General features: G+C 46.0%; 1 pseudogene; it reads left to right on the top strand.

Moving 5' to 3' along the window:
* The first annotated feature begins 503 nt into the window (after positions 1-503).
* The window catches only part of LOC103925392, a 31,530-nt pseudogene continuing 4,978 nt past the window's right edge, over positions 504-27,055 (top strand).

A 27,055-nucleotide genomic window follows, 5' to 3' on the forward strand; every position in this document is an offset into this window, starting at 1 on the left:
CTGGACACTGTGATCTCCCCAGAGCAGATGCTTCTCTCTGACACGCTGGAGGTGGTTCCCGGTGCTAGGGTGGCTGCTCTGGGGTCAGCTCTGCGTGGGGCTGCGGCACTCTCCCACCCTTCTCCTTGCCATGTGCTTCGATTTCCCTCCGAGCCCTGCGCAGAGCCATCTCCCCCGCACAGGCTTGCAGGTGCCCTCCCTCCCTCAGCCACCAGAACTCTGCTCCAGCTTGTCCCACCCCGGTGAGCGCAGCAAAGCCAGGAGGCAGAGAAACACATCTTACCTAAACCAGGCATTCAAGGGCTTCACACGTGAGGGTGGATTTTCCTTCCTCTCCTGGGAGCCTAATAAGAAGCGTGTGCATTGTGAGGCTTTCAAAGGCAGCAGACAGGACCATGGTGAGAACTGACTTTAAGACTGGCCTGAGTTCAAGTCAGTAACTGCATTCAACATTGCTTGACCCCACTGACAAGGACATCCAGGACTGAAAACAATGTGGTCAGATGGAGGAAAAGCTTTGGAAGGATCATTGTGTGCTCCTCAACAAGGATGAAGAAAATGAGCTGGTGGGGGACTGCGCTGGGTTTTGGTTTCCTTGTGCGCCTCTTTTCCCACATGCCCATTTTGGATAGCTTCTTCATCACCTTCACTCCCCATTTGGGCACTGGCTCTTCAACATAGCCTTGGTGAAGGCAAAACACTGGATCAGTCCTTGCTGACTTTGAGATTAATTTTTGCAAAGTAAGGGCTAAGTGAGGAACATACTACTTCAGTCCAGAGGCACGAAACATGGAAGAGACCTTTTTGCCCACCACAAGCCATCTGGCCAGGGAGCAGTGTCCCTTTCTCCACTATCTGCTCCATTGTCTTTTCCATCCTAATTGTGAGGATCTCTACTAATGGGTACACTTGCCCTTCCTGGGTCATCACGTGTCAGAAAGCAAGTCATAGAGAAAGTGTTTACAAATGAGTTTTATCCTGGACAATTGTCTGAAGTAGTGATTAAATCACTTCTGAAATGCAGGGGTCATTGCTGCTTAGCAGGTATAGGAAGATTGGGCAGATGACCAAAGACTACCGCAGCTCTCATGGCAGGAATCCCTTGTTTCTCAGTCTTTTACAACAGCTTTTATGGAGCTGCTCTGTCCTTACAAGGGTTTTTTATCAATGTGAATTGAATCTACTTTCTGTCTTTGATTGTGATTGATCCTAGAAGGGTTGCACTAAGTGGGTGCTTTGCAAACACAATCAGTTGGAAACTCTTCCTCTACCTGCTAACATGGAGTGATTACACAGTCTGGTGAGGGTGGGCGTAAGACTTTCTCCTCCAGCTTTCTGTGCAAGGAACAACTGGAATCCAGGTATTTCCAGTGCACAGACTGGGCACAGAAATAGATGCCTCTGCACAGGTGTAAAATATAGTCCTGTCACTCCTGTATTTGCTGGAGATAGATATGTGCTGCATGCACTGGAAGCACAGCAGCATGCTCCCCCAGGACAGGAGCCTCTGTCCTCTGCAAGCAGAGGCTGCTAGCAGGTGCTTCCCAGCATCTCCAGTGTCACTGTTGGCCCAGCCTTGAGGATTGAGAAAGTGCCTCTGTCATGGAGATACAGGTGCTCAGAGCATGCACAGGTGGGAGAGGTCGTCCCCTGCAGAGCACACCTGCACCTCTGTATCAGGATTGCTTGCAGGGCTACTGATAGCGGTGGGGCGTCAGCTTCCCTGGTTGCCTTCAGTAAGTTCCTGCTGGGATTTGATTGCTGCTCACGTGAGCTTCTTTTAGACTAGGGAGCTCGGGCCAGTTGCAGCAGCCTGAATCCAGCACAAAATGAAAAATCTGCTGTGGGAGGCAGGTAAGGAGTCAGCCAGGGATCATCCATGTCGTGTTGATTGCTACAGTGTTCTTCAGGGGGTCACTGGCTGGTGTGTGGATATGGCCCTCAATGCCTGCCTCTACCTGCATAAGAAGCAAGGAGGCCAATTCCCTGGTGAGGATGGAGGGCCAGCATGGATGGATGAATGGGTGGAGTGAGGCTGTTGCCACAAGCAGCCTTTTAGCTGGGAGCCTGTGCGCCCCAGATGAGCTGTACCCACTTCCAGGAGACACCTCCCTTGTGCCATCCAGCCTGTGGCTGCAACCTTGCTGGCAGAGAAGGGACCCGGCTCTGCCCTGGATGCTGCTGACACAGACTGCCTTGTGCAAGGTTGTCTGCGTCAGGCTGAGCCATGTTCTTTGTAGTATATCTTCCTGCGGTCCTGTTTGCTGGAGCAGCCTTGCTTCCAGGTACTGCACTTCTTGGAACACTCTTCTTACTGCAGACAGGCTCAGCGGGGTAAATCAGCTGTGAGCGTGGGTTCCCTCAGCTCTGGTCTTCAGTGCTTCCTCCTAAGTACTGTGTGAACGCCCAGTGTATATTCTCTGAGAACAGGCTGTGCACTAGCACAGGCTGCCTTTGTACTTTGCCTGTGCAGAGCGATCCAGTTGATCGGCCACGTGTTGCAGCCATACAGGGACTGCACCAGCCGAGGCCACCTCTCTGGCCCCGGGGACTTGGGCTCGGGGCTGTAAGAGCAGGATTGGGCTCCCGCCTGGCCCCATGCCGGCACAGTGGTGAGGACCTGGCATGATCCAGCTGTGCTGGGGTCCTGCAGCCTGTAGAAAGGGGCACCTCCATAGCATCCCAGATGTGGAGTGGTGCTGTGAGCTCCTGAGTTATTTAAACCAGCCCTTTTAGACATGTATAGTGTACTTCTATTGATTATCTTCCATCATGTCTAATGCATTTTAGGGTTCCTCAGTTGCTGTGCTTAGCACATAGCTGTGCGCTAGAGCCCGACTTGCTGGCAACAGCCTGTGATTTGGTTCATGCTAGAAATACCCAAATGCCCTCACTGGGTGACTCCTGGCCTTACGCTTACTCAGTCTTAATGCCACAGCTCTTCTCCAGCCTTCCCTCTACCTTTGGCTGCAGATTTGATCCCCTCCCATCCCTGTGGGGTGATGGATGAGTTGTGGTTCCACACGTCTCCTGTCATTCCAGCCACCCCCCATAACAGGCTCCTTATTTTCTAGGCCTGCATTTGGAGTGTATTTATAAAAATCCTGCTATGAAAAGACAAGCAAATGAAAATTTCCTTGAATTTCCTTAGCTGTGGACACTGTGGTTTCTCCTTCCACCTTGAAAACACCACTTGTAGTTATTGATTTAAACTTCTGTGGCCTCTGAAGGAATAATATTTCATATACGTCAGGGCTGCACATCTAAAAGCTACAGAGCTGATTTGAAATGGATTTTGCTAACCTGGTATAAGGGCTGCATGATTATCTTTATTTCAGTTGAGCTGCATTGATTTCAGCTTAGTTTATGCTGACTATGATCAGAGTTCAGATAAATCAAGTTAATTGCTCTCTTAAACCTAAATAGGTGCTTACTCCACTGCCTTTAAATCACTTGACAATTATATTTGAAGATGAACCAGTACAATAGTTTGTACAAGCCCTCTCCAAGGAGCTCTGCTTTGCTGTAAACTTATCCTGTAAAGCACCAGTCATCCTTCTGGCATTTCTCTGACGTAAATTTCAGATGTGGGACTTCCTTGTTTTTATTCTTGTTTTATAATTTAAAACACCATTTCCTCCCCCACCTCTCAACCACATAAGCTGTGTCAATAGGTTACACTATCCCACCACGTTGCATACTTTAGTTGACAAGCTGTTCTGGAAAAACGTTCGGTGTAGTCACAAGTAGACATACAAGAACATTTCCTTTTACTTACTATCTCTGCCTACGACTGAGGGGGCTGGGAAAGCACCCAGCATGTAGAGAAGGATCCAGTTACACTACAGGCATTAAAATTATTGTTAGCGCCATGGGCAGGTTTAAAGCAAACTAAAGGGTACAAAAATCCAAAGTTCATCTCAATGGGAAAAACTAAAGCTATGGACTTAACAATCTCTTTCACAGACAATGGAGCATCACTGAATAGATAACTATTGGGCTATAAAAATGAAAGGGCAGGTAGGGAAGATGACAGATGACCTGGGGAATAGGTTGGAGGGAGTGAGTGTACAGAGCAAAAAGGAATTTTTGCAACAAATTTCCATATTTGTTTTCAAGATAAGGCATACATGGTGGAAGATAACACACCAGTAGGTATGGTACCTGGTACCTGTGAGGAGTTGCTTGGGGCTTGGCAGTTTTCTTTCCCTGAGGCAGATTCTGTGCCCCTGCTGCAAGGTAGATTTCAGCAGTCAGCACTAATTTCGCATGGAGACATCCTCCTTGGTGGCTGGCAGGGCTGTTTGGTGCTAGCACTGCAGATAGAGAAGTGTTACCATGACGGGTCAGCTGCAGTCTTGATGGTAAAAGCTCCAGACTGGAGTTAATTCTACATTAATCCTGGGAGACCTGATGTGAGAACGCTCCTCTGCCAGCAGCAGCCCAGCAGCATCCTCCTTTCAGCAGCTCTGCTGTATCCTTAACTATGTCGTATCAATCAGCAAACTCTCATTTCCAAAAATGACCTTGAGCAATTATGAGGGAGGGCTTCAATCACCAGTCTTTCTTTTCAATAAGCTTGGGCTTCCTGAGGAACAGACACCAAGGTCAAACTTGTTAACAAAGAACGCTTTCTCTTTGCTGTACAGGAGGTATTTGGCTACAAAACCCAAGGCTGTTGGAGGCTCTTGTGCATTGCTGGATACACCTTGTCCTGTGGGGCTGCGCTGCTGCTGTTTTACTGGAAGCCAGAGTGGGACGTGTGGGAAAACCTCATCTGCTGCAGCTTGGAAGAAGCGGACGTTGTTCTGCTTAGACCAACAGTAGGTGAACCTTCCTAGCTCATTGTTATTTGCAGAATTTATTGTTTTCACAGATAGGGCAGCCTGTCTGTCTTTGTCTGCATGATGTAGCAGGTTAATAACACTTTCCACTTTTGAAAGTGGAGCAGCCGGGATGAGTCAAGCTTCAGAGGACCAACCACTTTTATTTGTAGAGTTTGAAATACTGTGTAAAAGACCATGTTTACACTAACAAGAGCGCAGCTACTCTGTCTGAAGGCTGGGCACCAAGCAGACTTCAGGCATTGCTGCTGCCCATCCACAGGCTCCAGCAGCTGCCCTCTGCCATAAAACAGCTCTGCCTCTTCCCTTCCTTTATGTGCATGGTGTGCAGCCAGCTGGCTTCAGCGGAGGAATCATCTTCAGAAGTTGTGGCTGTTAGTAGCCTTTCTGCGTTAAAGTTATTGGAGAATGAAAGGTTTTAGAGAGCTAGATTTCAGGCATTCTGAGACTCCATGACTGTAAATTAAAACTCAATGCAATTCTAGCAGAGCAAATGCTTAAGACACTTCATGCTCAACACTGCAATGATATTCCTAAAACAAATGCACTCAAACCACTAAATGAGTAATCTATTGCTCATTGTAACTAGTTACATTAGACTAAACTGATTAAAGGACAATTCAGTCTGACAAATGCATGTATAGCGGTAAAGCTGAGTTGCTTTTGGCTACGGTGTGTAGCAAGTAACACAGCATTATAGGAGTTCTGTAGAGCAAAGTAGCTCTAGTCTGATCCCATAGACTGAATATCCATCCAGTAGCTATTGAAGCACATCTTCTGGTTTAGTTTCATCTTCTCTGAAGTTGCTCTGCAGTGTGAACCAAAGCAAATGGAGATGATTGTGAGATTGACTTTGAAGTCCTTTGCTGATTGGTACTAAAACACTGATACCAACATCCCTGTTACTACAGCCTTATATTTGCTATGATTGCAATGATGCCACAGTACTGTAGTTCTCTGGGAATCTCATATATACTTCCCAGAGTCAGGAAACATTATCACAGGCAACACTTTGGGCTTGTCACTGAACTGTGCTCTATTTCTCTAGGATGAGTTTCAGAGATACACCTAGAAGAAGGTGACCTGGATTGATTTGTCCGCATTGGCACTAACTGTTGGTAGTAATTCAGGTGGTCCTCTTGTAGCTGATAAAGATTCTGTCGTAAACAGAGCCATAATGAAGCCACAGTTAAAGGTAAGTCATCTATAAAATGGAAAAGAAAGATGGCAGGGAGGAGGTGGGTGAAAATAGGAGTCAAGGTGCTTGGAGGCTCCCAAGGTGACCTGTCAGCATCTTCCTGCAAATCCTGTTTACATAAGCTCAGGTTTTCTCCTAAAACATTGGGAAGTATTTCTGTAACAGCGAGATGGTTTTCCCTTGAATGGCAAAAGGAATTTTTGCTATTTGGTCTTGCAGATGAGATGTATCCAGGTGCAGAAAATCTGTTATATTTGGGACTTTTCTGTAAAAGAGTTCAAGAAAGTTGGGCGAGTGTCAACAGCCTGTTACAAAACCCTTTGTGGTAGGGGACTCCCTTGTCTGAACTTCCTCCTGTTATCCTAGATCATTAGAAGACAGCAACACATGTCATGGTATACACCACAAGTGTGGAGCTGGCCTCACAAGGGAAGAACAGAAGATCAGGTACGGTCTGCATATGAGCAGATGTATGAGCTAATTGTAAGTGTGACCTATTAGTTCTTCCTTTCAAATCCATGTGAGCTTCTTGCTACTCACCTTAGTAAGGCAGTGCAAACTCTGTGGGTGACATTCAGAAAGGTGCAAAATCATTATCCCTTACACTCTGAGCTCATTATCTTCTCAGTGATACCAGGCTAAGTCTGGGGAAAACACCACCGGTTCCACCTGGGGTTCAGGGCACAGCAAGTTGTGACTGGCTTCCTTTGGTATCATCTCCTTAAAAGCCCTCTAGAAAGCTCATCACAGGGTTTAGCAGCAAACTGACGATCTTTTCAACAAGGAAACAGTAAAATTCTGCCTCTGTGTAAAGTCCTCTCGGATACAATAGCTTCCTGACAGGTTTATCTGTCCTGCTCAGCTGTACGGTGAACCCCAGGTGGAACCGGTGGTGTTTTCCCCAGACTTAGCCTGGTATCACTGAGAAGATAATGAGCTCAGAGTGTAAGGGATAATGATTTTGCACCTTTCTGAATGTCACCCACAGAGTTTGCACTGCCTTACTAAGGTGAGTAGCAAGAAGCTCACATGGATTTGAAAGGAAGAATTAATAGGTCACACTTACAATTAGCTCATACATCTGCTCATATGCAGACCGTACCTGATCTTCTGTTCTTCCCTTGTGAGGCCAGCTCCACACTTGTGGTGTACACCATGACATGTGTTGCTGTCTTCTAATGATCTAGGACTACATGAAAGGACAGTTACTGATGTGGCTATGGTCAGTCCTAGCAGTTGCAGAAAGCACAAGCACTCCAGGTGCATGTCACTGCTCAGTCACAAGGCAAGATGTCCCAGCTCATGGGAGCTGTTCAGTCAGGAATAAGGGTCTGGAGCAGAGAAGGACATCAGTCCACCCCACTACTCCTCTACAAAAAGGGACACGGTCATCACAAGGGCTCCAACCAGTCCCCCTGGCAGGGACAGCAGCGGCAGGCAGGCTTGGGGGGCCCACTGCGCATCTTCCAGTCTCTCGTGTCCCAGCTCTCAGTGTTGTCAGAGAGACAGTGTCCTGTCTGTGTTCTTCCTCTACAGAGGACAAAACAAACACATCTTGTGGAGAAGAGAGACACGTATGGATGGTTACTTTCTGAGTTTGCATATAGAAATGCTGGACGTATTTTTTTTGCCAACCTGTAAGCAGAGGTTTTGCATGCAGGATATCGTCATGTCATCTGTGTTCACTTTAGTGGATTATGGATGCTACATGAATGTCTTTAAAACAAAAAAGAGCTATGAATGCTGGGACTCCAAGCTACCACGTGTCTGAACTTTAAGTGGAGTTTGTTTGAAACCCTACAAAATACATGAAAAGCTCCAGGGCTCCTGAAATTGGTTGGATTTGATGTTACCAACCTTTTAGTGCCCCCTGGAGATGGTTTTGAAGAGAACTCTAGTGTAGCACTCTAAAAAGTTTGTTTAATTTGAACTTTGCACTTCCATCCAAGGCTGAAGCTTCATGTTTGCAATATTAATGGTGGTGCCTGGAGGCAGACTGGTCCTCATAAACTTGTGGTATTTCAGTCCAGATACAGCTTCGGTGGCCAAAGACTGGCATCCTGATTTAGTCTCTTCTTTGACATTCAGTAGGACAGTATTAAATTTTCATTGAGGGACCAAATTTGTCAGATGAATAATTCATTTCAGTTCCAATCTTTATGCAGAAAGCTCTTTCAGAGGCTATTTTAGTTATACCAGGTCTACAGAAAAGTGTCATTCCTTCAGACGAGCCAAGTGGTGGGCAAATCTCTGAAAATCTTCATCGAGTTCTTTTGTTGTTAGCTAGATAACACAATAACCAAAATTATATTCCCAGACTTCAGTGTGGCTTGTTGCCTGTTTTAGCATAACACATTAAAATGAGTGATGACTGGTATTGTGAGACTGACGCAATGTAGAGTAGCCAAAAGTGTGGAAGTACAAAGAAATCAAGCCTTCATTTTAGCTGTAGTCTAAGACTGATTACTGATGACTCCACAGACCCTTAGTTCTTCTTTGCCATTTTTCTTTTTCCAAATAAATATTATATTCATAGTGACATTCTTTAATACTTTGTGATTTAAGACATTTACTGTAATTTGGTCTTTCTTTCACTTTTGGGTAGCACCTCCTGTGTAGTGATTACTTAGTATTGGAAATGTTAAGGTCACCTTTGTTAGATGGCTACAGTGGGAAAGCAACTGGCTTACAGTCCCTTAAATCTGACTTAAAGCTGCCAGCATAGATGCTGCTGCATAGTAACTGGTTAGCCACAGCTTTTAATTACAAACATCATGAACTATGTGTAAGCTGGTAAGTTCAGAGTTGGAGGTTATTAATGCTCTAAAACAGCCATAAAAGAATGCTGCCTTGGGATGGCAAAACAGCCCTTCAAATTGGTGTTTAAGACTCCTGGACACTGTAATGAAATGTTCTCACCTCTTCCCACACTTGGTCTCTCCTGATGTGTGTTATGCCCATCCCCTGACAAGCGTTACATTTGCATTTGCAGATCTTAAACCCCTTCTACATGTTCCAAGCCTTCACCCTCATGCTGTGCCTGAGCCAAGGCTACGCTGAATATTCAGTGGCCATCATAGTCCTGTTGATCATTTCTGTTGGTTAACCGTGTACGACCTCAGACAGGTGAGTCTGCCACACAGCTTGCCAGCTCCCCATCCTGCACTCTGCTAGCAATTTCATCTACCACAGACACAAGTAGCTATTTATATGCTCTTTCTGGTTATTTTTTTATTGCTGTGTATTCTGCTGTATTACTACGGATTTATTTCTATAGAAGAGTTAAAAGGGTCATACCTGGGGGTCTTGAACTTCCCAAGAATTAAAGAAGATCAAAGTCTGATACCTGGTCTTTGTAAGACTTTCTGAAGGTGAACTATATCCATGAGTCTGGTTCCTACTGTAATTTCAGGAGGATTCACTTCTCTTAAGGTTTGCTAAATAGCAGGTCTTAACAGCAAAAAGAAGCATGATTTTTTTATTTCTCAAATTTGTTCAATGCTCCTGTCATGAACGCAGCTGCTTGGAAGCATTTTCTAATAATCTCAGCTCATTCACTTTTTGACCTCAAGCATTCACCTGTGATAGACCCGAAACCTTCAGCCTCTATGGCAAAGGCAAATAGATCGAGCTGAGCCTTATGGAATGTTTGCCTGCCACTGAGTATCCTCATGCAGCCAGATGAGCTTCCTGGTGCTTCCTGCTGGAAACACAGAACACTCTCGCTGGGAGCTGGGAAAACATTTCTTTGATTTCTGAGCCCACTTTACACAGGGAAGGCAAAAATCACATGGAGAAAGGACATAACAGGGGAAAAAAGTGAAACTGTGTGAATGAAAGTACAGATGGGGAAGAGTGATAGGAACAGAAGTCTGGCAGGCAACGTTTTAGTCTCTCACGTCTGGGTTTTTAGGTGTCACATTCCTCTGCATTGTCAAGATTTAAAAGCAAAAACAAACTGGGGATTCCTGGGTTCTGGTAAATGTTTTGTCAATCTTCAGGAAAAATATAAGGGTTAGAGAACAGCATTGAGAATTACAGTTCCTCCAGACAGCGTGATGTGATTAGAGGTGGTGGCAGGGTGAAGGGATGGCAGCTCTGGGGTGCACTGACCTGACTGTCACACTCCTATTCTGCTTCAAAGCCAGGCACAGCTCACACTGCCTCCAAGTTCACTGCTAAAATCATTGTTCCTGCGCTGAATTACTGGGAAAGGGTGAGATTCGGCCCTTAGAAAGGTTTCTTGAGAAGGTAATGTAGCAAACTGCTCTGTGAAGTACTGCCCAGGAGGAAGCAATAATTTGCCCTTCCAGGAGCTGGCTTTTGTTTGAATCACCTCTGCTTTTCCCTGGGCTGGTAGAGGCACACAGCGCGTTCCCCGCGTAGGTCCCAGGCCCCCGGCCTCGCTGAGCTTTGGACAGTACGTGCTCACCGGTGCGCTGTGCTGACGAGGCACTCCTGCGCACCCTCTGCCCTGCCAAGGGCATGCTTTTATTGCTGCCTCACACTGGTCTCAGCGAGGGCTTTGTGAATAGCTTGGGCTTTTGCCAGCACAGGTGTGTTGGCTACGCATGACATTTTTGTATCTCTGACTAATATCTGCGGCATGACTAGCGCTCCCATGTTGAACAAGCACTTGCATCTCTTTGAGCGCACCTTTGTACTTAAAGTGTTGGTGTCACATCCTGGTATTGCAGAGCACAAAGAACAGATAAGGTCTGTTCAGCTCTTCTTTGGCAAGGATGGTTTCATTGTGTGACTGACAGTTTTGGCAGGAAGAATTACAATGTTTGGGGCCTCTGGATATTCTTCAAACTGGCTTGACATCTTCACATGAACAATGCTAATGAAGAAATCCACACTCGGGGATCAGTTTTTTGCAATTGCACCTTTTAAATCAAGATAAGGCATTCTCTCTAATGGCCTTGCAATGACAGTTGACTTCATCATTATCTCAGGATATGTAATTGTCTGAATTAGATTGCAAAAACTGGCAGAGCACAGACACCTAGCTAAATTAGAATTTCTGTTTTTCTTCTTACAATGGCAGTTTTGTAACTATAGTCTTTACAACTTGGTTGTCCTGTTGATAGCCTCCGAGCAAGGATCAAACTGTTGAGCACAAAGAAACCCTCTACAAAGGGACTGTAGATAGCGACATTGCAGCTAAGGAGACTTACTCTGGCACGAAGCAGGAACAGCCTGAAGGTTGAGGGAGATACAGTGGCATGAATCGGAAGCAAACAGAAAATTAGGTCCGTGTTCCCACAGCAGCTTGTTCTAGGTTAACTCAATGAACTTGCATCCTGACTTCTAACAAGCGCTGTGAAACCTCCCTGGGATAACTCAGCAGAGTTCAGTTTCTGTGATGTTAGCATGATCACTGAATTGTAACCTACTGCTTCACTTGAGTATTGGTGTTTCAACACTGCAATTGCTTTCCCATCAACAGCAGACTACCAAGCCGCACGACATCATTGAGGAGCATAACAAAATCCAGGTTACAGTCTCCACGAAGAGCAAAGGTGAGTCATCTGTGTCTCACTTTCCTCACCAGCCCGTATAATTAACTAACATGTTGAAATGTATCTGGAATTGCACAGCTCCTGTTGATTTCTACGGCTGAAATGTGAAGGGCGAGCTGCAGGGAGAATGGGGCAGAGGGAGGTGAGCCGGGCAGGGCAGTGAGAAGTGTGGGCACAGCCTATGTGGTGCGGTAATGATGCATCTGTATCTGTGGCATCTCTAATGATACAGGTGAACCTAGTAATTTGTGTTAAGAGTTAAGAATGGCTTGGAAAATTTAATTTCACCAACAAGCAACTAGATAACAACTCTGGCCTTCTGAGACCTGCTTCCCTGTTCTGCTATAGGCTACTTTCACAATCTTGTTAAGTAGCTTGTGAGTGATTTTCAAGGAGTCTAGATATATGGCTCCCACTGAGGTATGCGCTTTCTTTCCTGCGTCTCAGTTCCTTGCCCGTAAACTAGGGGTTATGGCTATTTTTGCCTCCCAAAGATGTTGAGATGGGCAACTGCTAGGGTGATGGGAGATGTAAAAGCCTTGGACAGGTTTTCTTGGTCAAAGTGTTTTATGGACACTAAGCAAATAAAACTGAAGACAACCACTTGGAGGGAGATGTTTAGACAAGGGCCGATCTTTGTGCTGTTGCTTTTCAGTCAGTATTATTTCCAAGAAGCGCTAGCCTTAAATCATGCAGTGTAGAAGTTTAGTGATGATGTGTGTGCCTTGAGACTTTAATTGCCCAGAACTTGTGCACAAGTAAAGTTGATCTTTGTATTATTCTACAGGTTGCAAAGAGCCGGAGTCTTGTTACTTAGTCCCTGGAGACATGTTTCTTTTAGACGGAAGAAAGCTCTCCCATGTGATGCTGTCCTGATTGATGGAAGCTGCATTATGAATGAAGGTATGCTCACAGGTGCAGCCTTGGAGTTTGAAATGCTAACACCCTGTGCAGATTGTCTGTCAGGGAGATGTCTCTATCTGTTCTGACAGCAAATTGTTTACTATTTATTAGAGTAGTTTGCAGCAGGAGGTGGAAAAACTATGGCTTGAATAATTCACAGTTGTCTTGGGCTTTTGACCACTGCCGTTGTGTAATATGCATTTCTTATCCACATTAAAACCAAGCAGGATTAATATACTATCAGGAGTAGAAAGTGAAAATACTCATATACTGAGTATGTGTCTTTTGAGTTTTTGGATTCTGATCTTGCAGCAGTTCTGTTCGAGCAGGCAATGTACGAGCACAGGGGTCAGCGTTATACCTAAACATCGAGGCACTACAAGGCGTGAACTTGGGTCAGGGGAAAAATTTGGCCCAAGCCCATTGGTAGAAAATGCTCAGAGAAGCCATCTGATGTACTCTGAAACTAGAACTATAATGGCTGTCACCACAAATCCACGTGTGTAAGTACATAAGCAAACTAATTAGGTAAGTTTGAGCACCTAAAGGGTGCTGTCACTTTCTAACATGCAGAGTCTGATAGACTTTTAAATCCCCCTTAAGTGAAGCTGCACACTGTTGTTCTTGGGTGAAAGCATTCCGGTTACCAAAACCCCCTTGCCCCTTGTGGAGAGTCTGGTGCCCTGGAAAGAATGAAGGACAGATGGACAGAACAAAGCAGAATAAATCTGTCATCCCTGGGGGCAGAGCCTGGGGCACGTTGCTCCTGGGCAGGAAGGTTGGACCCCCCGAGAGTGGCGGTAGCAGGGGAGGGAGGCTGTTCCCACCCCACCGCCCCTGCTGCTCTCACTGTTTGCCTCACTGTTTGCAGGAGCCGGCGGCAGACGTGGTGGCTATGGCCCTGTCCCTCTCGCTATCCCCGCTGCCTTGACAACAGGCACTGTTTATGCCCAAAGGAGGATGAAGAAAAAGATGATTTCTGCACCAGACCACAGAGGATTAATATCTGAGCAGATCAACCTTGTTTGCTTTGACAAAGTAAGGCGCTTCCTGGGGCACTGAAAGATGCTGGGGGCTGCTAGGAACACGGGATATTTTTTTTTTTCCCACCCCATCTACCCTGATCTAACCCCAGGGAAAAATCCGCTACAGGTGCCCATGCAGCAGGGTCACACTGCGGGCAGGAGGCTTTCCTTACCCTGCCCGGGAGCTGGGGAAGGACATCTGGGAACGTGGCAGGAGGAAGGGGTGGGCAATAGCAGGGTAACTAGATATTTATTTAAATTTAGACAGGCATGCTGACAGAAGATGGACTGGACCTGTGGGGTGTCATCCCTTCCGAGGGAAGCCGGTAAGGAAAGGATTTAATTTAGCAAGAACTAATCTCCAGTGTGAATGTATTGCCCAAATGTCTAGTTAGGAGGCAGACAGTTGCATAGGATACAGAGAGACAACAAATAGCATGCAGCAAGAGATGTTGGGGTGCATTTGGGGAGGCAGAGTGCAATGGGTGTCCCTGCTCCCTACTCAGCTCCTTCCCTCCGAGGAGGACATCTGGGTGCTGCTGTGGCAGGCGTAGTCATAAAGGTTGCTGCTGCTAATTCAAGGCAAACAGAAGTCAGCAGCAGCATGAGTGCTTTTAATTACCCTGAGGGGATTTGGAAAATATGCACAGAGCTTTTCAATTATGTCATTCTCAACACAGTTCAATAAATATTCTTAATCTAGTCAATAAACCTTTCATCATTTAAATGTTAGGATAATGCTCCTTCTGTTGAAATTAAGTGTTGCCGACTTTGGTGCCTGTCAAATCTCACCTACCTTCTGTAAATGCTGTGGAAAAAAAAAAAAAATCCATGAGACCACAGATCAGACCTGCAAAGCCCAGGTGTCCTTAAGAACTCCCTCAAATCCATGGCAGGCTCCATCTCCATTCCAAGCCCAAAGACTATTGAAATCCTCAAGAAATAACCACTATGGAAACATTAAACTTGACTATATCCAGAATTACACTATTTAATTCATATTACTGTAATACAATAACAGACTTCAGCTCTGCAGTGCATGTTATGCCAAACTCAAAATTTTATCTTTTGCAGTGCCCAGGACAAATCACACACCCCATGTCAACTCCCAGGTTTCATTAGTAGTTGTTAATATATCAGATACTTCAACACCACAGAGATAATCATGCCATAATGAATGAAAGGATTAATTCATTGCTAGAGGAGAAAAATCACATTCCCAATACTTCCTCAAAGGACAGAGAAAATTACTATCTGATCCAAATTAATGAGAAGAGATTAATAAGTGTCAACCAATAAAATACTCTTCCAGTGGGACCAAACCGCAGGCACACGGGACAGTCCCTTCTTGGCCCCCCTCCAGCGCACCAGGCAGGCCACGCTGAATAGGTGCACGTTGAACAGGCTTGGAGCCCACCAAAGGCAGACAGCTCATGGTAGTGCCAGAATGATTTCCATCAAGGTAGCCTTGCAGGTAGCGTCTGCTCACATGAGCAGCAGAACAAAACTGGATCCATATATCGGAATAAGTTCACTTAATAAAAAAACCCCACTTTGCAAGGTGTCAAAACATAAGGCTGTCTTTGCAGACATGTCCAATCTGCACCCAGCTGGGAACCAGTGCTGGTGGCTTGCTAAAATGCAAGAAGGAGCTATTGCTGTCTGCATTGATCTCATTAGCCTATTTGCATAATTACTCTTTCTTAAATGTTCACATCTTTAAACATGTTATAAGACTAGCTGTCAGCTAAGCTGAATACTGTGAGGCAATGACGACAAAGGAATTTCATCCAACTTGCAAAATATCCTATTGTATGTTTAATAAGATATAAATGTTTGTTGGTTTTATGTGGTGTTTATCAGTTTCACGGTGTGTCTCAAGTATTAATTAATTAATAAGCCAATTATGACCAGGCTGAGAACAAGGTATAATTTGCTGGAAACAGAACAGACTTGGATGGCCCAGGGGGACAACAGGTCCTGGATTCATTGTTCCTTTTAATAGAGCTGCGAGCTGTCATGCTGTTCGCTTCCAGATGCGTTTCACTGTGCCTGTGTTAGTAACAGGGGATGCCAGTGGTTATCAAAGGTAAATAAAATCTATTTAAATTTCTCTTTAACGTGCCAGGACAAATGGTAATGGGCTGTGATCTGGTCTGGCAAACGCAGCTTGTCAGCCAGCCAGTTTCTTAGGGGAAAAATGTGTGTGTGAGAAGAGAGGACTCTGAGAAATAACTTCCATGATGAAATTATAGAGCCTTCACACTGCCCAGCTTCACACGTGTTCGGTCTGTACTGTGGGGCCAAGAAGGGAATAAACCTCAAGGCTTTCCACAGAAAGAAATCGGGGCATGAATCTTTGACAGCGTGCCTCATTGTAACTCAATAGGAGTCAACCAATGTACCCATTTTTAAAACTGAGGTGTGAGGGACAATCATCTGGTGTCTGTGGGTATGCAGATGTAAAATCTACAGTTGGAATTGAAGGTCGGGCTCCTCGTGGCTCTCCCATGTCGCTCCCAGGGGTGCGGACTGCAGGCTGCTGGTGCTCATCCACCCCGGTGGGTGCAGTGCACCAGCCTGAGCAGATGCACCCCCCCTTCCGTACTGCAGCTTCACAAAGCTTCTCCTAGGGCGCTTTGCCAAACTTCTTTGAGATCCCTGCTGCAAGTTGTTTCCTCTCAGTGTCTTCTCTGCTTTGTCTAATACCAAACAGCAATTACCAAGCAGGACCCCCGTGCCTGTGCCAGCCCCTCTGAGTGTTTTTTACCATCTCAGTTACTTTGTGTCAAGCTGAACTTATGCCAGTTAATTACCGGGTACTTCTTAGTCTCCTGAATGCATCTGACTTGTCATCAGAAGGATGGGTAGGGCAGTGTGTTGCTTGCTGTTACTGGGCTCAGCTCCACTCAATGCAGCAGAGCAGGACCTGTAAGCATCAGCTGAGGACTTGTGTCTCTTCGTCCCTCTTGTAAGTGCTCCCACTAACCCTCTGCTTTTAATGAGGTTTCAGAAAATCCGTAAGTTCCCATCCAGCACTCCTCTGCCCTGGGGACCTGTGTGCAGAGCCATGGCGAGCTGTCATTCACTGGTTCTTTTGGACAAGAAGATTCAAAGAGATCCACTGGACTTGGAAATGTTTGAGGGCACATGCTGGGTAATGTGACTTGCATCCTCTACACACATCCAAAGTAGACAACCCCAACCCAGCCCATGGGGGTTTACTCACAAGTCAAGCTCAAATACGTGCCTGTAGGGGAAACTCCTTTTCAATCCTGGTCATAACAGCTGGAGTTTGCTCTGTTATTTCTACTAACTGCATGGCAGACTTGCAGCACTGCAGCTGCTTTTTGATAGTCCAGCAATCATTTTCCTTGGGGCTGCCTGCATTTGCTCTCTTAATTTGATTTGGAAATACCGGAGTGTAAGGAAGCAGAGGGGGAGCCTGGTTGCTGCTTGCTGGAAGCAGGGGATCAGACCACGCTGTTGACCACGCGGTGTGCAGACTGCAAGTCAGCCAAGGAAACACACAGGCAGGTTTTTATACCCTTATGCTAAAGGCTGTTCCCTCTGATTAGTGAAGGGACATCCCCACGGAGAAACCAAGGCTGGAGTGTCCAGCTGAGTGAACAGTAAGTCTCAGAGAGAACGGGGGAGGAGGTGAGAGATTGAGCCTCGGGGCTCATCTGTGGGATGGAGGGTTGCTTGGGTGGGAGCAGGACGGGAGCAGGCACGAGAAGGAAAGGGGCTGCTCTTCTCCCTCCCATGTCCTAGCCTGGAGGGGTTCTGGGTCTCTTCAGTTAACTGCCTTGTCACCTTTCCTCCTTCAACCTTTTGCTCAAGAGAGATTAATCAATAAGTAAAACAGATGGCAGCTCTTTCAGCAGCACTGCGGGAAGGGATCAGGCTGGTGCTCGCTCCTGTGGAAGAGCAGGCAGCAGCAGAGCCACATGACAGCAGAGGGGGACTATGAGGGTGAACAAACCTTGGCAGCACATAAAGTAACAGAGCTGGAGGGCTAAAAGCATCCTACACTGAAAATTACCACCCTGTTTCTGCACAGAACTTCAGTGAGAGTCTTTTAAAAGCAGGAGACTGGAAGATAAAACCAGCTAGATAAGGATAATTATTTTTCTTTCCCTTCATCATTGATATGGCATTAAATTTATGTGGAACTTGAGTTTAGAGAAACCACAAAATTTGACACAGGTTTTTACTCTCATCAAGTCAAAAGATGCAAGGCCATATAGGCTTCTGCTAAGGACAAGGCTGCAGGGAGGCTGTCACTGATGATGGATAGGAATTAGATCATAACAAAACACTTCTGCAACTGGGTGCCAACAGTAAGGGGGAAACACGCTCCCATGTGCTGCTGTCCCTGCTTTAACAGACAGGTGTGAAGCCAGAAAAAAAAAAGCATCAGAAATAGTGCTTTTCCTTATACAGGAGACAGATGACTCCAGCACAGCTCAGGATGGGGCTGGTGCTCTTGACACCTGCATTGTCAGACCAGGGCCGAAGGCCAGCAGTATAAGTCCAGTTCTTTCTGAGAATGAATATTCTGTGTTTTCAACCTGCAGCATGTGCAAACTCCTAGCACATGCGCTATTCATTTACCTGGGCTAGCAGCTGCAAAATGCCTTTCAGCCACTCTTGGTACTGTGTTGCATCTCCCCCCAAAACACCCTGGAAGCATAGGACCAGGAAAGCAAATTCTGATTGAAGTGGAGATGCTGCTCTGAAGTGGCATCTAAAGCACTTCATGTGCCTTAAAAGCCCCTTATTTCCAACTCAATTATTGGCGCTAATAAAAGAATCAGACTTCTGAGTCCTCACCCTGTAAAGCTGCTGGCAAAATGAAGCTGCATGATCAGTCTTAGTGGAAACTAATGCAGAAAAAACGTGTAAACAGAATAAATGTCTAAAGCAAGAGTTTATCTGCAGGAGGAGGCAATGTGAGCACAGACAAGGCATTACAGCTGGAAGCATGGACGTGGGTCCACAAGTCTTGCTAGTAATAGTCATGCAACCCCACTTGCAGATTTATCAGCATCACCCCAAAGCACGGTGTTATTTGCCTCACTCTTCTCTTGAAAGTGCACTTAGGAAGCTCCAAGTTTTGACAGGTAAAAATTATGTTTCTAGTCCAAATGTTGAACCAGCCAGCATCCTACCAATGGAAGGAGTGTGATTTCTGCTAGTAATACCAGGAAGACAGTGCTGTGGCAAGGAAGTCGACCTTGTTTCTAGGATTGCTCTGTTCCCATGGTAATGTCACTGTAACACATCAAATTTCAGTTCCCAGGACCGTAAATGGAGGAATATTACATTAATATGTGGTTATTAAGAGAGAGAATGGGACAAAGCCTGGAAAACCAGTTAAATATAAAGGAAAACATTGGGATTCCTGGGAAGTACACTGGGAAGAGAGAGTTGTTGAGACTGCATTTCCTAAACTTGTAATCAGTGATCTGATCCCATAGCCAGAAGGCAGCAAAAGTGAAATCACCTCCTATTAATAATAAATCACCGTAGCAAGAAAGTCTCAATTGAGCTGAAGTTCAGAAGGGATTTGCTTTGTGTAATCAATGACTTAAATAACATCTCACTCTCCTGACCTCTCCAGGCTCCCGTGGAAGGAATAGCAATCCTACATCAATTCCCATTTTCTTCTGGGCTGCAGAGGATATCTGTTGTTTCACAGAAGAGCGGAGAGGAACAGTACGACCTGTACGTGAAAGGAGCTCCAGAAATAGTGTCCAGCTTTTGTAGAAAAGAAACCGGTATAGAACTGGGAAAGGGCAACTTTACAGTGTTTATTTGGGCTTAATCCAAACCAGAGTTTATGTTGGGGCTCTAATCCTAAAAGGTTTTCAGTGCTCACTCTTCCCACTGGCCATGCTGCAACTGCATGTGTATGACTCTTCCCACAAGCGAGCCTTGGGCTTGTTAAACGTCATTAGTTAATACTACAAACAAGTTTTCATTGCATGTTTGTAAGTTAAAGATGCACACAGCCCAACAGCTAGTGAGATGCACAGCCTGAGGTTCAGCCCCTATACATCCCTTAACTGACTTGCATCAGCTGAAGATATAGCGCACAAATAATGCTGATATGTCGAGATACCCAGAGCAGACGTAGGAGCATGGTAATTGCATGGGTCAGAGCAAGCGTGTTGTGCTGTACAAGTTCTTAAATTTCCTGCTAATTTATTGCCCTGTAAATTCAGCATTGAGTTACTGACCCAGCTTGCAAAGGCTTTAAATCTCAGCGATGGGAAACTTGCTGTGGACATGCAAATTACTGTTATTAAGGATAATTGGTATTAACACTCGAGCCAAGACTTCTGTCCTCTTTCTGCAAGTAAACATAGGCTTTTCTTTTTTGTATGTGAACAATATTGTAGGCTTATACTTATTTTTTCTGCAAACTTGAAACTCGGGTCACATTCATTGAATACGTCAAAAGGATGCCAAGCAAACACAGCACCAATGGTCTGTGGCTTTGTGGTTTGTTATTTCAGATGGCAGTGACCTGAAAACAGGTGAAAGTGGTTTTGAGGGACAATGGAAAGATTTAGTTTAGAACCACCTAATATCTAATGACACAAACCTCCAAGCAAGTCAACATCAGCAAGAAAAATGTCTTCAAAACTATGTTCCACCTTCTCAGGTTTCTAAATAGCTCATCTTATCCTGTCTTGATTGTTTCTATATTGATTACAGCTTAATGAATAATTAGGTACCGCACTGTAAAGCTGTGATTGCAGTAGGTAGTGAGTACAAAATACTGCAAAGTTAAAAGGAACTCTTTGCTTTTAGAGTCACGGGAATGATCAGAGAATTGAAAATTTAGGATTTGGGAGAATTCTCACATTGAGGTAAAAACAAAAACAATTTCCTCAGTCACTCAGCATATACGCAGTAAAGCTTAGGACAGAATTATGAAGTCAGTTATTTGTCCTCTCTGCCCAGTAATTCATCTTATCTACCTGCACTTTAACACTCATTTAAAAAGTATAAAACGGATGCAGAGATCACTTATTTGAACAGTCAGTTACACAGCCTTGATACAAAAGAGCTGACTTCTATGAGAGGTCACAGTGCTGTAACTAAGGCTATAAAGTGGTTTAAAGGACAGGCATTTAACCCTAGAAAAGTAATCAGCAAGGATGGAATATTCTAACCACGAAACTTTTTTTCCTGTAAACAGTCCCAGCTAACTTCTTAAAGGAGCTTGAGAGGTACACAAGCCAAGGCTTCAGAGTCATTGCGCTGGCCCATAAAGTGCTAAACCTAGGAAAGGATGTAGATGTGAGCAACCTAGAGAGTTAAGGCGTGCTGATGAGCCACTGGTATCGCTGTGGGGTTGCTTTGCTATCTACTTGCTATGACCTGCCCCAAACCAACCTGCCCTGACCCAAACCTTCCCCTCCTCTCCTGCCAAAGGAAGCCTATTGGGAAGCTGTACCATATAACACCTTCCTCTCAGCAGATGCTGATTACACTGTTAATTGCCTGCTTTACTACTGCCCTTGCAAGGCTCACTGAGCTGAATTTCAGTGTCTGTTATCAAAGGGTAATGAAAGCTGGTTATTATGCTTCTATATGGCAACGGATGGGGACTGCAATAGAAATTCTGTATGCCATAATCTCTGGGTTTCAGCTCAGCCAGTTCCTGCAAATCCTTGTCCCTCTCTCTGCACACGCATCTCTGCTGCATTGCTCCTTCCTAGAGACAGCAATGTAGTGGATCAGCAGCTTGGCTGAAGCTGCAGAAATGTCGGTGCTTGTTGAGCGTTCCTTGTCTTGAACTCATAGCAGTTGTGTTTCCCTGCGGAGCAAGCATGTTTCCCACCGAGCACAGCTTTCCCATTGAACAAAAACCGTAGGGAGAGTCTTGCTCTCTGTGCCGCCCGCGGGAAATGGCATGTTTGTTTCTGTCCTTGCTCCAAGAGAGGAGGTAGCGTCCGGGCTGGCGTTCCTGGGCCTCCTGGTGATGGAGAACCGCCTGAAGCAGGAGATGAAGTCCATACTATGAGAGCTGGCTGCCACCTGCATCAGGAGCGCATCATGGTCACAGGTAAATCCCCCCAGGCTTCTCCTGTGGCCATGCTGGCTGCTGCGGGGCACGCAGGAGAGATTCACTCCTCCAGCATCCTCCGTTGCACGTCCATGGTCTCTACCTGGGCTGCCACCGAGCTATGGCAGATGTGAGAAGTCTGCATCTCCACTATCCTTGCAGGGGACAACCTGCAGACAGTTGTCATGGTGGCCAGGAACGTGGGTATGATTCACACAGGCAACAAAGTCACCCTTGTCGAAGGAAACAAACCGGAGAGCTTTGCTCCAGCTTCCATTGCCTGGCAATTGGCAGAAGACAGCAAAGCAAACACAGCTGCTCCCCGTGTAAGCACAGCCAGGGATGGTTGCTTTTGGGTGCCAGGGGGAATTAACAAAGCTTTTAATGTCTAATTAATGTCTAATGTCCAGGCTCTCAGGCCTGGACTCCTTGCTAAGGATTTGGAAGTAGCTCTGAGGAACAGAGGAAACCTGGGGGATAGTTCGTATCTACCTCAGGGTATATGGAGGTGTGGTATGGACCATGCACCTATTAGGGAAAAATAATTAACACAGTGGCTCTTTGCTCAGGGCAACATGCAAAATAACTACACGAATAACTGGCAAGGCTCTGCAGATGCAGTGGCCACTTCAATCACACTTGAAGTGTGCAGAATTAATGCAATTATACATACTGGTCTGTGTGACTATTTGCTGGACTAAACTTCAGTGTCTAAACTAGCAGCCTGTGGCTAACAGGGATTAGTTACGCATGGAAACACAGCTAGAAAATCAAGTACTGCCAGGCGTAAAGTTTTACAAAAGGATGCTGCAGAAGGCTGTGTGCCTGGTTGCCTGGTGGGAGGCTGACGAGGTGGAAGTGAAACGGCACGTATGACCTCAGTCTGAGAATAAATGCTGTCTTATTTCTAGGAGGTACGTGCTAATACTGAGCAAAAGATCACCTTGGAAGGGGAAACCTGCAACTACCATTTTGCAATGAATGGAAAGTCCTATCAGGTTATTATAAAGCACTTCTACAACTTGCTGTCAAAAGTAAGTTGAGAGGAAACAAAGCACTTACTTGCCCTCCCTGTTTTATTAAGTGGCAGTGGTGTTCCAGCTGGAGAAAGGTGTTTTTCTGTCGGTAGCTGTAGTGTTGTCACTTCACATTTTTGACAACCCCGGGCAGCCTCCCACCATGCCTCAGGTTTAACCCAAACAGCTTGCTTTCAGCATCTTCTAAGACCTCAAATGACAGGGGTGACTGTGGTGCTGCAAGCGGCTGCGCAGTGGAGTTACTGCATGGTCAACTTCCCAATTTCAGTTTAATTAAAAACATCAACCCCATTCCCATGTACCACTGCCATAGCTGGCAATGGCCTCTGCTCAGCAGGGGCATCAGGAACACGAAATACCCACATCTAGCAGCAGAAATCTTGAACTCCTGCCACCCAGTCCATAAAATAACTCGTGCTGGGACAGATTTTTGGATTTTATACTCTCTGGCCAGATTTTCAGGTAGGAGGAACTTCAGGCTGAGCAGTGTTATTGCTGCTGTCATCAACCATCTGTTCGGCACTTGGGAAACACTTACAACGTCTTGCTGCTCTAAGGGCTGCTGCAGAGTACACGGCGATCGCTGGCTTCCCAGCATCTCCTACAGAGCAGGCAAGGCAGAAAACAGAGCATGATAAATCTGATGTTAGAGGAAACCTGAATCCTAAGGGTAGCAAAACCATGGTAGTGTTTGGGAGACGGGATTAGAGGGTTTTGCGGGTGTCAGGCACCCTTCAGGGAGGCCCGATCCTGCCTTGGTGGAGCGATGGAGGCACAAATGCCTGCCCAAGGCAGCCCGTTGCTCTTTCTTGCAGATACTGGTGAATGCTAGGATGTCTCCTGGCCAGAAGTCCAGCCTCGTTGAAGAGTTTCAGAAACTCAAGTAAGGTTCTCTTTTGTTTTCTTCTTGAACCAAACCAATAATGTGTTTTCGTGTGATCATCCCGGCTAGCTCTGCTCCAGGTCCGTCTTTCCAACCCTCCCTTCCTCCACACATGACCCCTGTTCGCATCTTTTGTGGCTGCCTTCCTCTCAGTTCCCCTACGGGGAACCCTCTGCATCAGGAGTACTTGCACCCCTCACCCAGACTTAGCCACTGCTTCTCACTGGTGCAGTACAGAAGGCAGCGTTAAATGAGGCTGAGATAAAAACACAGAGGCAGACCCCCACATATACAAATAGCCCCCACCCCCAGCAACTCTTGCACGGCTGCTGGTGCTGTCCCGGCTGCAGCTTTAGCAAAGCTGAAAACAACCTGACGCAGTTAGGAGTTTGACCCCAAAGATGCTCCTTCAGGTCCCCCAAAGGAATGTTTCCTCCCCCAAACAGGGCTCACAGTAACTATGGATATTGCTTGCTAAGCATAAACAAGACATGATACCTTTCTGAAAAAGAAACAGTTAATTATTGGTTTTGAGGTGCTTCCTCTGGGGATGAAGTTCCCTGCCATCTCAGAGGGACCTCACATGTGGTGGTTTGGGAGCGACTGTATGATTTCAGCAGTTCCTGTGTCTTTGGGTCTACAAAGACAGTCGAGGAGAAAATGCCAATAAAAGCCAAGCTGCAGCCGCAGGAGCTGCTGCGAACATGCACACCCTGCTCCCTTTCCGGGGCCCCTGGTACCAAGGGGAAAACACTGTCTGGAATAAAGTGGCAGCATTCCCTTTCCCGTTACAGCCTCTTTCAAAAATTAATCCTAATTTTGCTCTGTGTCCTCTGCCCCAGCCTCTCCCCATATACAACTTGTCCTCTGGAAACCGCCGCTGCCTTCTCCAGGGCCAACGCGAGGTCCCTGCTCTGATGTACCCACAAGTGCTAAGCCAGCAAGTGCTCCACCACGGGATCAAACAGCTACGTGCAAGGTTTGTGTGTTTTCCTTCTTCTTCCTCCATCAGTTACTATGTGGGTATGTGTGGTGATGGCGGCAACGACTGTGGGGTACGTAGGAGCTCATCTCCCGTTCTTGTTAAATTTCACCTCTTTCAGCCTCAGGAGTGCTGTGGCAAGAGGCTGCCCAACACCGTTTGTCACTAGCATTTCCCAAGTTAGCCCATGGGTACGTTCACTCAGCATGTCACTGTAAAATACTATCTACGTGGTTTTTTAATACTAACAATCATGATAATAGAGGATTACTGTTTTGATTTTGTTTTCCTCCTGGAAATAGGAGCAAGGGACTTTTTCTGACACATTTGTTCAAATTTACGATTGTAAATTTGAGGGTCTTAGCCATAAAAATAATTATTATATTGTCTATTATATTATTATAATAAATGTTACCATAATATAATTTTATAATAATGCATTAGCTTGCTTTGTAAAAGTTGTCCATAGCCTACACCTGAGCACTAAACCAGAGGTGACAAGGAACTTGTAAGAGAGCAATAAAAGAAATATGAACAGGAGGTTGAAAGCAATAGAAAGAGGATAAAATGGTAATTTAAATACTTCAGGAGACTGTTTAACAGGAGAGGTATGCACAAACTCCAGTGTGGGAAACAGCATACAGGGTAGTTCAAAGGATTGTAAATAGTATAATGGGATTAAATGAACAAAAGAAATATTTTAGCCCCAGGGAAGGGAAGAGATCTGGAAAATGAGATCAGCTGGGCCACAGAATAGAGGAAGATTAATTGCAAAGGACACTTGAAGCAAAACTTGTAAAGCACCAGGAAACATACTGTGTAGGGTGGGAGGGAGGGAAGGATGTCTCTCCATTTTCTTACTCCTGTGGATTTCAGGCTTTGAAAATGGCCCACGCAGGGATATCGCTGTCAGAGCAGGAGGCATCCGTGGCCTCGCCTTTCACCTCCCGAATCCCCCTGTGCACCGGAGCTGATCAGGTGAGTTTGCTGGGTGCTGCCCTGGTGCGGTCTCCGGGTGCTGCTGCCTGCTCTGAGCTCAGTGTGTGGGGTCCCGAGTGGGCGCGCACTACCCTCAAAGATGGCGCTAAACCAAACCTAATTCCTCAGTAACTGTACAAAATACAGCAGAAGGGTTTCTAAATTGTTGTTGATCCTCAAATACCAGTGCTGGGAGGTTTGTTGTGGTTTTAGCAGAGCATTGCCCGTGGCGGCTGATATTTTTGGAACAGGTACAGCAGGAGAGTCACAAGAAAGGGCAGGTGTAACAGTGACCACAGAATAGATTTGCTTGTCATTACTTTAAAATACTGCCATGGAGCAGCCAGTAATAATACAATTTAACCAAACGTATGCAAGGACAATTACCTGTTTGTGTAGAAATGTGCTTGATTCCCAGAAATGTTGAGCAAATTAGTAATGAAAAAGCAACAGCAGCTTAATCCAGGTATTAAAATTGTGGCTGCAGAATAAAAACAAAGAAAACACTGCAGATGAAGGGTAGTTAAGTGGCTCTGCAGTATCTTAAGGCCAAAATATTTGTATATGGAATTTGAACTCCTTTCTATTCTTCTTAGAGATCCTAAGCAAAAGGAGTTACCCTCCTTAGAAGCAGAAACCGTCTGTAGCACTAAAACCACAGTGCTGTAGCTGTAAGTGGGGTTTTTAGCTTTCTTTTGTGTTTTGAGCAGGGAAGGTCGAGCTGCTTTGGTTCCTTCCTTTGCTGTGGTTAAATACCTGACCCTTTACGGTCTGATTCAGTTTGTCGGTACTGCTCTGCTGTTTTGGGTACCTGTTTCATGCCCATCTTTTACCAGGATGCTGTGCTCACCATAGGTTTTTATCTTTAGTGGTATTACTCGGCAGGGAAGAAAAGGCATACAGGGCCTCAAGGAATAACAAAGATGTGAAAAACCGGATAATTATTGGCAGGGGGTAGATTGGTTCTAGGGACCCCCAGAATCAGGGAAAAAGCCCAGTGATAAAACTTCATCGCTCCTGAAAAAAGAAAGGGAAATAGAAGGGGGTGGCTGAGCTGCCACGGACTGCAAACGTCTCTGGTTTCTCTCCAGTGTCCTTGACTGAAGCCTATCCAAAGCTGGCACCTTATTGCCCTCCCGGCCAGCTCATCTCTCCTCCCTTGCTGCTCTCCATCGTCCTCAACGTGTGCTTTACCATAATCATGCAAACCTGTGGCTTCCTTCTGGTGAAGCAGCAGCCCTGCTACGTAGCGCTGGCCAGCTGGAGTGCGTCCCTCTTTTTGCCTCTGATCCCCAGCTTGCAGATCACGTTGCTGCTGTGTGCGGGGGACACTCCAGCCTCGCCTTGGCCCGCAGCTGGGCACACCGCAGGACCCGAGCGGGACAATTCCCCCCCGCCCCCCCCAAACTGTGCGTGTGGTCAGCAGAGCGTTGCCAAGACAAAATGAAGTTGCTGCAGATGCCACACAGAAATCTAGCGGGCCAGCCCGAGGGCTAACACACGCGTGTTTTTCAAACGCCTCCTCTGAAGCACGCGTGGCGCTGCCCACCTGGAACTGCGGGAGAAGTGGGGGTGCCCCTGCCCCGGGGGCTGCGGC

The sequence above is a fragment of the Pygoscelis adeliae genome, unplaced genomic scaffold (genome assembly GCF_000699105.1).
Source record: "Pygoscelis adeliae isolate BGI_AS28 unplaced genomic scaffold, ASM69910v1 Scaffold161, whole genome shotgun sequence".
NCBI classification, from domain to species: domain Eukaryota; kingdom Metazoa; phylum Chordata; class Aves; order Sphenisciformes; family Spheniscidae; genus Pygoscelis; species Pygoscelis adeliae.